Source organism: Lagopus muta, chromosome 2, assembly GCF_023343835.1.
Source record: "Lagopus muta isolate bLagMut1 chromosome 2, bLagMut1 primary, whole genome shotgun sequence".
NCBI lineage: Eukaryota > Metazoa > Chordata > Aves > Galliformes > Phasianidae > Lagopus > Lagopus muta.
In genome coordinates, this window is record NC_064434.1 from 45,229,687 (window position 1) to 45,246,091 (window position 16,405).

Sequence of the window (16,405 nt, forward strand, 5' to 3'; positions counted from 1 at the left end):
AATTCAGTTCTGTTCAAATTTTTCAGTGTTTGTAGAAAACATTGTAGGTGGAAGGCAAACTGTATTTTGAATAGGGAAGTCTAAAATACAAACACTGCCTTATGGGGATATCATCCTTCAGTTCTCTGCTTGGGAAGAGTTTATTGGTATGGGAACCAATCCCACAATGAGGAGGCACTCTTTAATTAACAAGTTGCAGAAAATACATTACTTATTTCCATGATCCTTTCAGTGGTAGTGAAACATTTCTTCCTGGAGCCCGATTTGATTTTCACACGATTGCTTATATCCTACACATCCTATGCTTGCAGTCGATCATCCCTTCCTTTTGAAACTCCTAAAGAAGTGTTTCCTTGCACCAGAGCCCCATGTGCCAGATATGAACCAGCACCTCCCAGGTGTAAGAGCAAGGTCTTTCTATGAGGGAATGTGATTGTCTCCCTCCAGCCTACATTCATGAGGCTACTCATGGATATAGTCTGTGGGTTTGGGCTCCCTCTAGGAAAGATACCAACAAATGGATGTGAGTTCCTTGGGCCTCTGAGCTTGTTGGGGATGGAGAACTGGGCCTATGATGAAAGGCTGAGGGTCTGGTGCTGGGTGCTAGGGGAGGTGGTCATGGAGAGGGATCTATGCTTCTCACAGGCGGAAATGGAAGAGTTTTGTACCAGGCATGAAGGCAAGTCTTTTCTCATGGAGATGTTAAGGTAGTGGTGCAGACTACTCAAGGAGATGGCTTTCCTTGGATGTTTTTCAAACCTGACTGTGAAAAGCCTTGAGCAGCCTGGTCTGGTCTCAGAACTTATGCTGCAAAGATTTTTGTCTTCAATACAAAACAGTCCCAATTATTTGGTTTGCCTGCCAAACCTCCGACTGCTATCCAGGCTTTTATCTCAGAAATTATTGCATGCTCTTGTACATAGTGTATATAAATTACCGCTTCCTTGGCTGAGCTAAGCATCTGGGTGGCTAGGTTCATCCAAAATTTGCTTAGTATTATTAAATTAAGCTTCACAGTGTGCTTAACGGCCACATGGCTGATAGACATGCATGCCCTGACAAGCGCAGCTGAGCCGCAGAGAAGAGGTGCTACCACCTCCACCTGGGTCCTACTGGCCCCAGAGGCTACCTAGTAGCACAGTCCTTCTTGATATGTGGCCAGACCAGAAGGAATGCTGAGAAAAGGAGAATTATGAGGTAGAGACAGTGAGAATGCACTTGTAATCACACCTTTGTAACACACTTTTCAATTACAATTAGTGACTGTGAGGCTACAGAGAAACTGCAAGACAACATGAGAGAACATGCCACGGGAGTTTGCTGCAAGCTCCAGGCAGCATCTGGAATTTAGCCATTAAAAGGAAATGTAACTCTTCGGTGTTTGGTAAAAGCTTTGAAACTTTTAATTGGTTTAGGAAAACATATATAAAATAGCAATATCAATTTTGCAACTGTATTATTTGGCCATTTCTAAGACTAGTTTTAATTTTGGCAAGTGGAAGAAAAATAAGTTTACAGAAGGTTTCACATCCTTCAAACACTTTCAGATAGATCCACTATTACATAAAATTGTTACTTTGAGGAATGAAATTTAGTACACCCTCACATGGAGAAGAAACTGCCTAAAATTCAGGATTCCAGAATAAATAAACTTACATATGTGTTCAAACTGAAGTATTCTTTCATTTTTATTAAATTTTTACTTGCTAGTCAATTGTTCATCTCCCCTTCCTATTTACCTCAGAGGAATTACAATGAAGTATTTATCATACAATTTAATTACTGGTTGGTGAAAGAAATTGTACAAGTTCTGACAGAATGCTACTTCTACATTATCTGCAATGCTCACTCTTTAAAAAATTTATTTATGGTACAAATCCCACACATATAAGGCAGATTGCAGCAGTCACTAAAAACCAAGACCAGGTGAAAGCACTACTAGTTCCTCACTCAAACTTATCCTCTGTTATTTAGTGCTCTGCACATCCTGCTATGAGTTTTTGATGATTTTCAGCTGGGCTGACTGCTGACTTCGTTTAATTTGCAAATCTGACCTAACCCAGCTGCCCTTCTGTCTTTCTGATCTCTGTTTTGAGACCTGGAGCAGCTTTGTTGTAGCTCTTCATCTAGCCAGAGAGGTAAAATGTATATATTGGCCAGCCAGTTCAGCCCTGGGAAAACACTCTGCATACTGTAGTAACAACCTGGTCCAGCTGAATATGCTGTGCCTATTGAAAGCCTGTAGCTGGCTTCTCAAGAGTAATAAATGACTCAGAGATAGGGAAAAAAATTGGCAGGAGAGAAAGCCAATGTTGCCAGATGTGTGCTTCTTGTGGAGGTCAGCAAAGCTGAAGACAGATCAGGAGGGATGGGGGGAATAGATACACTAGTAAATAGGGATGCTCTGACTGCTTTGCAAGGGGGTTTTTGCCAATTCCCTTTGAAGGCAATCAAAAGCTCCCCAGTATGCTCTAGGACACTTATATAAATGAGAGGAAGGAGAACAAAGGAGTGAGTGACTGTCTGAACTTCTGACCCTTTGACCATTATACATCATTTGAGGTATTTCAAGCATTTCTTTCACTAATAATGAATGTCTGAAGATAGGACAGTTTGTTGAGTAAAGTGGCTGAGAACAGTCCAATGAGTAGTAGGAAATGTAGTAAGTCATAAATAAAATTTCAGTCCAACTTTTAAGAAATTTATTTTGGAAAAAAATATTTAGCTCTGTTATTTTTGATGTTCTAATGTGATTTAATGATATTCTTGGCAGACATAATTGTCTTTCAATATCCTAGAAAGATTGTTTCATCTGATTGTCAGAAATAATAAAATTATATCAAATTTATGAGAAATCCAATGAATAACAATGTAAAACTCAGTTCTTGTCCAAGGAACAAAGACTCTATTCTTACTGGTGTATCAATAATTCCTGTTTTGTGCTGTTACACTGTAAAATGTCAAATGTGTGTGAATGACTCCATTTATGTTACAGTGTTCAACTATTTTAATCCTTCCAAACATGTCTAAAACAAGGTTTTCATCGCTTTATGTAACTTCATGTTTCATCATTTATCTGCTTAATCCACTTACTCTTTAATAAAAAATTTAGAGTCATGGTTTTGGCCAATCACAGTGTTCACAAGTTTCTCTCGTACCACTTCTCCTTTAGAATGTACAGACTGAGAATCCTGTCCTTCCCACTTCTCTGTATCAATGGGCACTGATTGCTGTGTGCTGTAGAGCATTTCTCTTCATAGGAATATTGTTAATTTATTCTTAAATTTCTGCCATCACATTGTGTATTTTCCATCTTCTTAAGAATAGAAAAGTACCTTTCTTCAGCTTTATTTGTTAAAACTGTTTGAAGTCTAATATAGGCTACAGAATTAGATTTGTTTTTAAATATTTATGTCATGCAGTACTTTGTTGCACCTTATAACTGCTTTTACTTACTTCTTTTTAAAATATTAGATTATATTTTGGCACTGAATTTTCCTGTAAGATGTGTCTGATCCAGAGTAAGGTCTTTCCATCTCATGCCTGAAGATATTCACTTTTTTATTTAGCCACCTATAAGTAACTTATTTAAGATTCTTGTGAGCTAATTCACTTCCTAGAGGCCACTGTTTTACCACCTCCTTATTCAAAGGTTGAATTTTATAGGTCTAAAGGTAGGATTACAGAGGAACTTTCATTGAAAGTTTTCTTTTTTTATAATGATGACAAGAATGAGTTTCTATTGCCTCACTCTATGATCTTTTTCATTTCTGTGAAAAACAAACGGACAAAAAAAACCAACAAAACCCAAACAAAAAACTATCTAAAAAATGGCTCACTAGCTTCTAATTGCTAATAATAATTAACACACCTCCTGCAAAATATTTGACTAAAAATATTTCAAACTAAAAATTCAGTTATTCAGGCCTGGTGTTATTGCAGGTCTAGACTGTTCATTAAGGAAGCAAATCTATAGGATGATCTATTTATCTAATTATAAGAGATTAGATTCAAAATATTTTTAGCAGAAAAATGCAGCAAAAGGAATATTTTTAAGCTGAGTGCGTGATAGATAGCTCATAAACTAAAGATGTGATAGTCAATAAGAAAATGACTATGAATCACTCAATATGTGGCTCTTCTTAATTTTTGAAAAGAACGTATCTTTGGAATTGTAATGACTTATTTGTTTTCGACCCCCATTGCTGTTTCTTTTGCAGTCAGAACTAAGCTAGCTGAGTAACCTTTTTGAAAAACTACAGTCACCTGTTTTTCTCTTAGCTCTTCAACAAATCTGACCATGCAGCGTTCATGTGGACAATGCTAATAAAAAATGATTTTGTCATGAGCAGTAAAAGCCTGGGTGCCAACTAAAGTGCCAGAATAGATGTCGATGTACAATAGACGATGTGAGTGGATAAACATCTGAAATTCAATATAGGAACAAGGAAAAGCAGTAGAATTTTATGTACATGAAAAGAGATCATATCATGAAATCAGAAGCAATAGGTCTCTCTGGGCAGGATTTTTCCCCTATTCTGTTGTAATATTTAGTCCTAATTAATAATTTTTATCTCCTTTGCATTCAAGCTGGAGAATAGGGCCATTATGAGTGTGACTCATTCCTCCTGTCTTAGATATTAAACCGTACAAAATAACCTATTAACAGGTCCATATCCCAAAACTGTTTATAAAAACCTACCATAAAATTCGCACACTCCTACATGTCTATAACTCTAAAATTAAAATTAAAGTCATTTGTACAGTTCTGTCTCTTAAGACTACACCTAGAATAGTTTGCTCTATTGTGAACCTGTCTTTATGTTTTGGAGAACTCACTTTGTTTCAGTGGCTAGATGTAGATGTAAGCACTACAGCCTGGGTACTGAGTATATGGAAATGTGGAATTTTATCTGCACACTTTTAAACTTCACATATTTAAACAAGGACTGACTATGAATACAGCAGATGTTAAATATCATCCTCCAAGATGAATATCTGTTAAATAAATAGTTGCCAAAGAGGCCATAGAAATATTTTAATTAAGGGCAGTCTCCTATTTATACAACCATCCCATTGCTATTAAGTTTTCTCAAAAGCAGCATTTATCCAATGTGATTTTCCATGTAGTTTTGTGGAAATTGAAATAGCGAGGCAGGGATCATGGATGGCATAAACTAATTTAAGCCTTTTAACCCGAAGGAATTTGCAGATTTGTTTTTTCAACACCCTTATATTTCCTTTTGAAGTGTGTGCAGCTCTGCAATTTTTGATCATCTCCTTTGTGCATCCTGAGATGTCAGACTAATAAAAAGAATTATCTTGACAAACAGGCATATTAAATTAATGAAAAAATGTTGTCCTCTAAGTAGTTCTGGTCCGTAGAAAAAAAAAAAATTATGTTAATGTAGACTAATATGAAGCTAGTAATCAGGGCTGTAAGCTGAACTTGTGTTCTGGTTTAACCTGGCAAGAAGCCAAGAAGCACGCTGTCATTCACTCACTGCTACCCTCAAAGTGAGACAGAACAGAGAACTGAAAAAAGTAAAAAAATATGGGAACTCATCACTGAAGGTAAAGAAAGTTCATAAAGAGAAAAGAAAGAACAAAGAAAAGAATTTAAAAAAAGCAAGCGATGCCAGCTGTCTTTTGTCTACTCAGCCTCAAAGTAACTGCAGCCACTCTGACCAACTCTCCCAGTTTCACTGATCAGCATGACACCAAATGACTCCACATGAGATATCCCTTTGGCTGGTTTGGGCCACATGTTTGGGTCTTCCAGATCATTGTTAGATGCCAAGCCCCCTCACTGACAGGGCAGCATGAGCTTGTGTGGAAGTACTCATCAACATAAATAAAATATCAATGTGTTATCAATGTTATTCTAATCCTAAATCTATAACACAACACCATATGAGCTGCTGGAAAGAAAGTAAGTCTGTCCCACATGGAACCAGGACAGATGTCACAGTACTGAACATGTAGGCTGAAAGGGAATGATAAGTCTTAGGTATGATCTTGTTTATGTATAATATTTTACTGAAAACTAGCACACATGCTAAAATGAGATGAGCCCTTATTAAGTAGAAAGAAAACTTGTATGGTGATAATAACTTCACATTCTGATTTGTAACAAGATAAATAATTTGCTATTGTCAAAATAGGAATTATTTATCCTAACCCTAGAGTTTTAGCTATTACTTTAAAATGTGCATTTTGGACTCCTGTGTTTCTCATCAAAATACTCAAATTTAGTGACAATTTTGATCATTCATTGGTAACCAAACCGGTTTTCAGCGCTCTTTAATGACTCCATATGATTTCTGAAGAGCTGGAAACAATATCTGCAAGATAAGTCATTATAATGACTCAACAGATTGTATAGATAGAACTACAGTGCTGAACTGTACCTGACCTACAGCTAAGTCCAACTGGCATATGCAATTTTCTCCTGTCAGAAGAAAATGGAGCTAAAAATTACTAGCTGATTGAAAACATAGTTCAGTATAGGACTGTGAATTTTATCACTGTGACACAAAAGGCCCATAGCTAGAATTATAACTGCAACAAACATTTGGGCAAAGTACAAAATCCATTTCAACATTATTTTCTCATCTGGCAAGACTTCTGATTTTGCATATGTGTCAGTTTGTCCAGGAGTGACCACACTACTGCACACAATTATTCTTCTGTTATCTTCAAAATTACAATGACATGTCATTACATCATTTATTTCCTAAATCTGGTGCAGACACGCCTACAGAATTGTTTATGAGCCGTGTCATTGTATAGACTTTATGTGACAAAACACAGTCTGGATCTACATAGTTTTCTGCAGAATAATTACCAGTTGGCATACCAGAACAAATGGTGGGAAGCCATCAAACAGCTCGTCCAGGCCTTCCATCCATCTGTCCACTTGCTGTCTGTGGAACAAACAATTTTTATATTTAATCATTAAACTATGTTCTGTATAGTGGATTTTTAGTTGTCCTGATAAATGCTTGTATGCAGGCAACATTTTGTGTTCATTTAGTGTTCATCTCGCACTGGAGTAGCCTTGTTTCTGGCTTCGATTATTTAAAAGCAACAGGAGAAATACAATTTAAATATAGATTTGCCTCCTTATTTTCTTCTAATTTTGATCTTCCGTGCACCACCCATCTCAAAAAGAAGTTGTGATATACATTTCAGAATCTTTATTTCTTCAAGGAAAGCAGCTTGGATGAAACAATTCTTAGACAGTTCTCTTTTGTCAGAAGTGATAATAGTGTACCTGGAGGATGATAATTGAATTGATTTTTGCAGTTAAAAAAATCTGGAAGTCTATTTCTTCAGTAACAGGTGATTCAAGGATTAGTGCCCAACAGAAACAAAAATTATGTTTAAATTGTTTACACTCCAACATCTTCTTGAAGAAGGTAACTGCTTACCTATTGCAAGCCTGCAAAAAGAGCAGTGCTGTCACCACGTAACCTGTTCAGGCTTCTTTCCACCTAGGGAAAATGACTCAGACAACTTTTTTTCCTTCTCTGGTTCATTGCATTTCCTCACAAGGTATAACTTTTCTAACTCACTATGTTAGATGAATGGGGAGACTTCATTTCTACAGATTACTGGCTTTACGTACTCCTTTTGACTTTGTATAAAATAATATAAGTTGGTTGTATCAGACTTCAAGATGCATTTCTACAAATACATAAGCTTTTCACAGTTTAAATCTTTTGTTAAGAGTGTATAGAGTTTATTCAGATCATAGATATTGGAAATTGAGTTTGCCTAGAGAAGAAGTGAGAATACAATTCATTTTTCATACCAGATAATAATATAGAATGTAGTCATGCAGAAATCACTCAGCTTCTTCTTAGAGACTTGATTTCAAAGCATGATTAAGTAAAGCTGATTGTTTTGCCCAAACGCTATCTTCATTACTTAAGTGTAATCTGCAAGGGAAATGCATGCTTTCTTCAATTTGCTAAATAATTCGACTTGCTGAAGTGTCGAATAAGACAAAGAACCTTTAAATCCCAGAAGAGCTTGTTCACTGAATGAAAGACAATCCACTATTGATCTATTTGACCAAGAATGCCTGAGTTGTAACTTGTCACTGCTAAAACTTCAGTACAAGACTCAAATTAAACATTCAGTTCTAATTTCACTAAATATTAAAATATCACCAAAAATTGGTCAGGTGTGATGAAAAATTAAAGTCAACAGCATACATAAGTCTATTAAGGCAAAGGAATTGCCCACCATACTAAAGCTGGACCTATCTTCCAGAGGACCTGTACTTTCACCCTAACAGGCAAAGCATAGTTACATGTCACCTTCTATCTGTAACTCAGATGAGAAATTTCAGCCAAAGAATTATCTGTGAAAATTCTTTCTTACTTACTGTAGCAGAAAAATGCATCATGTAATGTAATGCTATTTTCCCACCAACCATTTTCTCTTCTTCTGGGCACCCATTAACTTACAATTACTGAGGTCACTAGAAAAGAAGGATGCACATTTTATGCATATCATGCTAGTTTTACAGGCCTGAATGATGTCAGATCAGATTTTATCCTATGTAGACCATACTGGGATTTTGTCTAACAATGACTGCTCTCTTGAGGGTGAAGTCATTTAAAATAAACTACTAATGCATATTTTGCCAGTCCAGAATGTTTATAAATTCACCATAGATAAGTGAAGGCCCAGCCAGCCTTCATTCATGAAAGGCAGGTCCTACTTCACCGACCTCATTTCCTTCTATGATGGAGGGACCTGCCTGGTAGATGAAGGAAAGTCTGTTGACATAGCCTGCCTAGACTTCAGTAAAATGTTTGACACTGTCTCCCACAGTATCTTCCTAGAGAAGCAGGCACGCTATGGCTTAGGCTAGTACACTCTTTGCTGGGCAAAGAACTGGCTGGATGGCCAGTCCCAGAGACTGATGGTAAATGGGGTTAAACCTAGTTGGTGACTAGTCGGGAGTGGTGTCCCCAGGGGCAGTACTGGAGCCTGTCCTGTTCTGTATCTTTATTGATGACCTGACGAGAGGATTGAGTGCATCCTCAGTAAGTTTGCAGATGACACCTGGGTAGGAGGAAGTGTTGATCTGCATGAGGTTAGGAAAACCCTTCAAAGGTATCTGAACAGGCTGGATTGCTGGGCTGAGGCTAGTGAGATGGAGTTCAACAAGAAAAGGTCCTGCATTTTGGCCACAACAACCCCAGACAATGCTGAAGTTTTGGGGCAGAATGATTGGAAGACTATGTGGAGGAAATGGATCTCAGGGTGTTGGTTGACACTCAACTGAACAGGAGCCAGCAGGGTGACCAGGTGGCCAAGAAGACCAATGGTATCCTGACTTGTATTACAAACAGCACTGCCAGCAGGAGGAGAGAAATGATCATCCCTCTGTACTCAGCTCTGATTGAGATTGTACCACAAGTACTGTGTTTTTGTGCCCCTCAGTACAAAAAAAAAAAGACATTGAGGCCCTGGAGAGTGTCCAGAGAGGGACAACAAAACTGACAAGGAGTCTAGAACATGGGTCTTAAGAGGAGGCGCAGAGCGAATTGGGTTTTTTAGTCTGGAGAAGAAGGATGCTCAGGGGAGACCTTATTGCTCTCTACAACTGTCTGAAAGAAGGTTGTGGGATTCAGCCTCTTCTCCCATATAACTAGTGATAGAACAAGAGGCGATAGCCTCAAGTTCTGCCAGAGCAGATTCAGATTGGATATTAGGAAAAATATCTTCTCTGAAAGAGTGATCAGGCACTGGAACTGACTCCCCAAGGAGGTGAAATAGTCGAAATAGTCATCATCCTTGGAACTGTTCAAGAAGTGTTCAGATGTATACTAAGGGATGTGGTTTACTGGAGAAATATTGGTGGTGTGTGAAAAGAGATCTTTTCCAACCTCGCTGAAGAGTAGAGGACTGTAATACTCTGTATTACAGAGTATTTCTGTGGCTTCCTGTGGCCTCAGAGGCAACAAGACTGGTGAAACTTTTCACCCATGTGAGAATCATTTAGTCTCATAGATCTTGACTACGTTCAACATAATGTGTTTGTGGATAAAGATGATGCTTTAGAAGTGTAGGCTTATGTTGGCTCATTGACTTGTGCTACTGTAAATGAGCTGCCATCCTCTCAGCTTTAGCTTAAGCTTATCCAGCCTTTCATAAACTAGCATGTCACTACATGTCACTAAATTAATTCTCACATAGAATAACAGCTTTCCTTGAGGAGCTGGTGATGGAAAAACCCATGTCACCGCAGTAACCCTTTCAAGCCTCGAGCAGGTTTCCCAGCCAGCTCTTATTGCTGAGATCTACCCTAACTTCTTACATGGATATATGTAGAAACAATTCAGTAAGAACAATCACAAATTTAAAGTTGCATTTCTGAAAGAAAAGTTGAAATTCTACAAGTTGATAAACTCTCACCTGAGATCTTTTAGGATAGACTAGAGAGACATCTGTTAGGAAAAACAAATCTAGCTGATCTTACCTTGAAACAAGGGACGGAGCAGATGATGTCTTAAGGCCTCATTCAACCTAGTTTTCTGTGGTGCCATGAGTCTACTATCTTAGATCTACTATCTTAGCATCCTGATAATTTAGAATCAGTCTCTGCAAGGAAAATACAAAAATTAAGGGGGTAGAAAATTCCAACTTGCCACAAGCTTCCCAAAGTTCTGAAAAAGAAGAGAAGATGGCACCCTGCAGTAGGGTGAGGTACACTTGCAACCTGAACACTCAGAGCCAGTGCCATTGTGACAGTGACTGGAGTTAACAGCTTCCCCAGTGCAAGTGGGGAAGTCTTAGTTCTGTGCTACTTGACTCATGGAAGTGTAAGCAGGATGTGTGTACTACCATAAAACAGAGCTGACTGGAAAGTGGGCTGAGTTTAGAGAAAGCATCACATCTGCTTCTGGCCCAATGTTCTCAAATGAAACTGTCAGATATTTCAGTGATACTCTCTGTGTCCCAAGACTAGGATGTCCTAGAGCAGTCATGCCTAAGGCACAGGGGTCTTAATCTACTGAATTTAACAAATAAATTAAACCAGACTTCAAAGTATTTTGTAGCATTTGCTATATCAACTGGATATATGTATCATGTATTGAGTAAGTAAAAGTAATTTAATAAACTGAAAGACTAATATACTGAGCAATGTCACTGATACTCATGCATGTTGCTTTATTTTTAATATGTCCCATGGAAGGGGATATATCTTAATATACAGTGTAGACAGACCCGTATGTCACTCCTCTCAGTCATGAAAAAAATCTGCTGTTTGTTTGACCTTGAGCTGCCTGAGTTCTGAGCCCTGATGTCTGGGTACTTCCCCGATCTATTTCTTTGAATTGATACTAAAACTCCTATCATTAAAGCACTTTTCCACTGTCTTGGTAGTGATAGAATGAGTGGCCTCTATTCCTTGGATAACAAAGCTATATAATTGAAAGCATAGATTTTAACTGGTTTTATGCATCTGGTTGTCAAAAGATGTCTTAACAACAACTTGGGAGGCCTGTATGATATCTGTGGTATTTCACAAGATTTTTAGTATCTACTTGGTTGCTCATATGATGTCCTTCATCTGTTCTTATTTGCTGGCTTGCTCTAATGTTCAGTACATCAGTTTTTCTTTAAATTAGTGAGAAGATAAAGTTTCTGTAATACAAAGTGACAAAATAAGAATTTGAAGAGAAATGGTAAAATGCAAGTTTGCAGTTTGAATCTCTCAATACCATTTCTGGGACTTAATAAAGAAATCCTTCAGACTCTGAAAATATATTCGATCTCTATATTTGTATTTTTCAGGTATATGTATTAGTTTATGTCCCATGTAGCAATAACTAGGAATTCTAATTTAATCCTTTTTCGTACATTAAGATCTTGGGATAATATTAAGAGTTGAAGAAACTTGGCCTCCATTTCTTGTGTGTGCTTGGGATCTTTCTTTAAAAAGTCAGAATGGTTCTAATCTAGATGTTTTTCTTTATCAAGTGATTCAGAAAAGCTTTTTTAGCTAAATTTATTTTTGTAATATAGCGGATGGCACTGCTAACCTCAGCTTTTGTCCAACTCAAGATAGAATTATGCTGAGCACTGAGGAGAAAAAACAGAAACCAAATCTAAAGTAAGAAATAAAGTAGCCATCTGTTGTTAAATAATTTCATGTATACTCTGAAGAGTTTTTTAATACAGGGTAAAAAATGTACAGGCTCATGAAGATAAATTCCACAAATGGATTCTTATCAACACGTGTATAACCACATGTAATTTGAAAATGTCCAAAAGTACAAACATACTTATAAAATTGTATGGATTGCATTTGACAAGCTTTTTATATTGGGTGAGCAAGGGAATCCTTTAACCTTCTCTGTTATTGCTTTAGTAGCTGTCAAATTGCAATTAAAAGATTATTAGCTACTCATGATCAGTCCATCTGGCTTGTTTAATCCATGATTGTGCTGGGCTCTCATCCACTTCGAAGAGGTTATTTAAGATTAGAGAAATATCCTCATTGGAGAAATTTTGTTTCTTAAGGGAACAAATTTTAACCAAAATGTATAAAAAGCACTACCAGTGTTTTTCACCAGGTGTATACACAAAATTGCACAGAAATGAGAAGAGGCAAAAGATCATGATTTTCTGGAAGGCCAGTGGCAGGCACTTAAGAAGGGTAGCACAAGTGTCTGTAGTAATTAATTTCCACTCTTTCTGTGCAGTTATTTCCTCAAACATGAATATGGGATATTCCTACATTTAGCTAATAAATAATATTGGATATTTTAAATTTTCAAGTATGACATTTTAAGAATATCGTGGCTAAATGATTAGATAACACTTTTGTTTCTGGCACTGGGGTGGGAAAAATATCTTATACTTTCATTACATGGAGCGAAGAGGTAACACAACCCCACCTCGAGTGTTAAATATGCTCAATATGTTATACTCTGATGTATGGGTCTTAGGAAGATTGTACTTCCCCAGCATCTTTGCAGGCTTGTTGCTTAATAGACATGGTGTAGGTGGGATTAATTTTGCTTAGTAAAATCTTTGAAATCTTTGAAATCAGTGTTATGTAAAATATCTGGCTTATTTAGAGCAAATGATGAATTAAGTGAAGATCTCTTTTTTTTTGATAATTTCTACTCTGTATCCTTTTCTTTCCTACTATGATTTCCTGCTTTCCTTTCCCAAGGAAATAGCTGAACTAATACAGAGGCCAGATGATGAATACTGTGCATCCCATTCTCACCATTACCTTATTATGTTGAGATATTTTATATATCAGAAAATGAAATTTTTGGGGGAAACCTAATGGACTATTTTTCTCATCATTTTGTACTTCTGGTACACTGAGCACATTTAATGTTAACTTTTTTGTTATTCTTTTTATTTTGTAAAGTAATTTATGGTAGTGTTATATAAGGATCTCTGAGTGTTTTGAAAACTTGAATATCATTATCTTCTGTAAGTAAGGACAGAATTGTTATCTTCATGTTAGAGAACAATAAGCCAAGCATTTAATTATCAGCCTATTAAAATTAGCATGTCCTAAACACTAATAAAAATGCTAATTGAATTTTGTCAAAAACCCAATTCTCTGAATGATTTGCATATAAATTCTGGAGACAGTTGGAAAGTAGTTGTACTTATTTTACAAACCTGGCTGGCAGGTTTTTTACCCTTAAATAGTTTTCCTGCTTTCAAATATTCTTCACAGTCTGTATGTTAAACATGAATCTCCAAATAGGCACTGAATTTTACGCTGTAGAAAGGATTTCATCAATCAATCACATGAGTTAATTAAATTAAAGATGTTATTTAAAGATGGGGAAATGTATGTAAATGTTTCTAGCATTTTTGTTACCTTCAAAACCAAGAAATGTTTGAGCAGTATCCAGTCAAGAGACAAGAGCAATTTAACTCCAGAACATACTGCAGCCATGCTGTTGATACTTCTGCTATGAAAACATGTTTTATTTGACTCTGAAGGTGTTTTATGTTATAAATTTCCCATCTTAACTTGTCTGGGAATGGGACTAAACAAATCTGAATATCAAACCAAAGGTTTGACTCTATTCATAGAGTCGTAGAATCAAAGAATCACCAAGGTTGGAAAAGATCTCTAAGATCATCTATTCCAACCATCTAACTAACACCAATATTTCCCCACTAAGCCATGTCCCATGGTACAAAATCTAAACATTTCTTGAACACCTCTAGGGATTGTGACTCAACTACATCCCTGGGCAGCCTGTCCCAGCACTCAACCATTGTTTTAGAGAAGAAATTTTTCCTAATATCCCACCATGGCACAAATTGAGACCATTCCCTCATTCAGCTACTGCCTTCATTTGGAAATGTCTAACATCTGATATATTTCTTGTCACCTTGTTTGGCTTGTTTTTTTCTTTTTTTCCTAATTCAGTTAGCTTTGAGGCATCTTATAGACTCCAAGCTAACATTTTGAGATTTTATACATGCTTAACTTAATCATTATAGTTTAGGAAGTGCTGTATATCTTTATGATCTCTTTTTGTATCTGCCAAGCAATACTCCTGTGTGCCACGGTTTTTGTCTCCTGCAAACATCTTTTGGAAAATCAAACATCTCCTGGCCTCAGGATCTTCTGCTGCTCGAAACAGGCAACATAAATGAAAAGCAGCAACAGGACAATCAATGCTTCCTTCACATTAAAATAGATGTTGCATATTTTAAAATATGAATCCCTATCTGAAAAGAAACAACACCTTTCTATTCATGTAAAAGCTTGGTTGATAAGACTTAAACTGGAATCAAGACTATTGTGTTTCTGTGTCCTTATTATGAGGGAATCCCGTTTTCAAATTAAAAAAAAAGTGTAGATTCCAGTGAACACTATAACAATCAGCCTCAATTTAATAGCCAGTAGGACATCAGAGCAAACTATACTGAACATTTTTTTAATTAATTAGAAGACAGTGAGGCATACATAAATGAATCAACCAACCCACTGACCAGTGAGTGCAGTTATAGTAAACATTTCACAAGAGGTTTGTGATTAAAGAGGATCTGTACAAATTGGAAGAATAATCAGAAATTAACAGGGGCCAGAGAGCAAAAAAACAAATAATCAGCATAAAGCTGATGAAGAAAGTTAAAACTTATTCTTCAGTGCTAGGAATCTAATAAACAAGTTAGAATGCTGAGCAGCCAGTGTAGTTCTTGGAAATCCTTACATGAGTTCCGTTTCCTGAAAGTGTTACCACCATTAGAGAGGATATACGCAGAATAGTGGTGAGAATGAAAAGACTTTTGAGAAACACAACTTATATGGAATAGTTTAAAAAAAGACATTTTTAAGTCTAAGAGACTAGGCAACGTGATGGAGACATAACTGTTTTCTACTGTTCAAAAAGTCATCATGAGTATGGTAGTAGACATATTTCTTCTCTCTTGGTAGAAGAACAAAAAGAACTGTCAGCAAAAGAAGAGTTAGTTAATACCTCTAAAAGTTTTGATCATTTTGAAGTTTAAGAGTCTCCTATGTTGAAAAGCAGGTTATGAACATATAACCTTGTAAAATGAACATTTGTCAGGGATATTTGACCTTTATTTAATCTTGTCTGAGTGGATCTAGATTTTTTCCTTGATTTCTCTGTAATATATATATTGCTGAAAAAGCAGAAAATTACATGTGGAGAAAAGTAACAGTCCTATAACTGAATCAGGTCTTGTGACTAATGGTGGGCGGCTCTAGCCACTGAATGAATAGCTATCCAATTTCTTTCTATTTAGGTTTTATTTAGAGAGTGTGATTTTCATGAGGATGCCTAGAGTTCATCTTTATTTTCTTGTGTAAAATATTTCCTGCATTTTTTAAAAGGACGCATTCATTCTATCTTGACCTTAGCATGTGCTAGAAAGTGTGAATACTGTACACTTTTCTTAGCTTTTTATATGAGTTTTTCCTTTCTAAGATTCTCTGCATTACTCTAGTTACTGGAATAAAAATATATTTGGATTGAAGGATCCTGGGATGGAAGGAAAATATATCTTCACCCATCAGATAAAACCATTCCTTGTAAGCTGGCAACACTGTCATTAAGTTGAAGTAAGTCTTCGTTTACTTATGAGCTCAAGAAAGGAGATGCAGATTGTGTTTTCAAAAGCAGATACTTGTATGTTTACAAGGGATATCACATTTTGCTGCTTCGATTTTTGTTTCAGAATTTTTTGCAAGTTATCATTAACTGTAATTTACAAAATCAAAGTTGTAACATCACAACAGGTGAGCAAGGACTCCCATATTTTTGCCTGAGGTTTCCACAACTAGTCTGTGTGTACTTCGCAGTGTATGCCTTGCATTAAGATCAGTGCACGGCTAATAAGTGTGATACATTCTAAGTCTGCT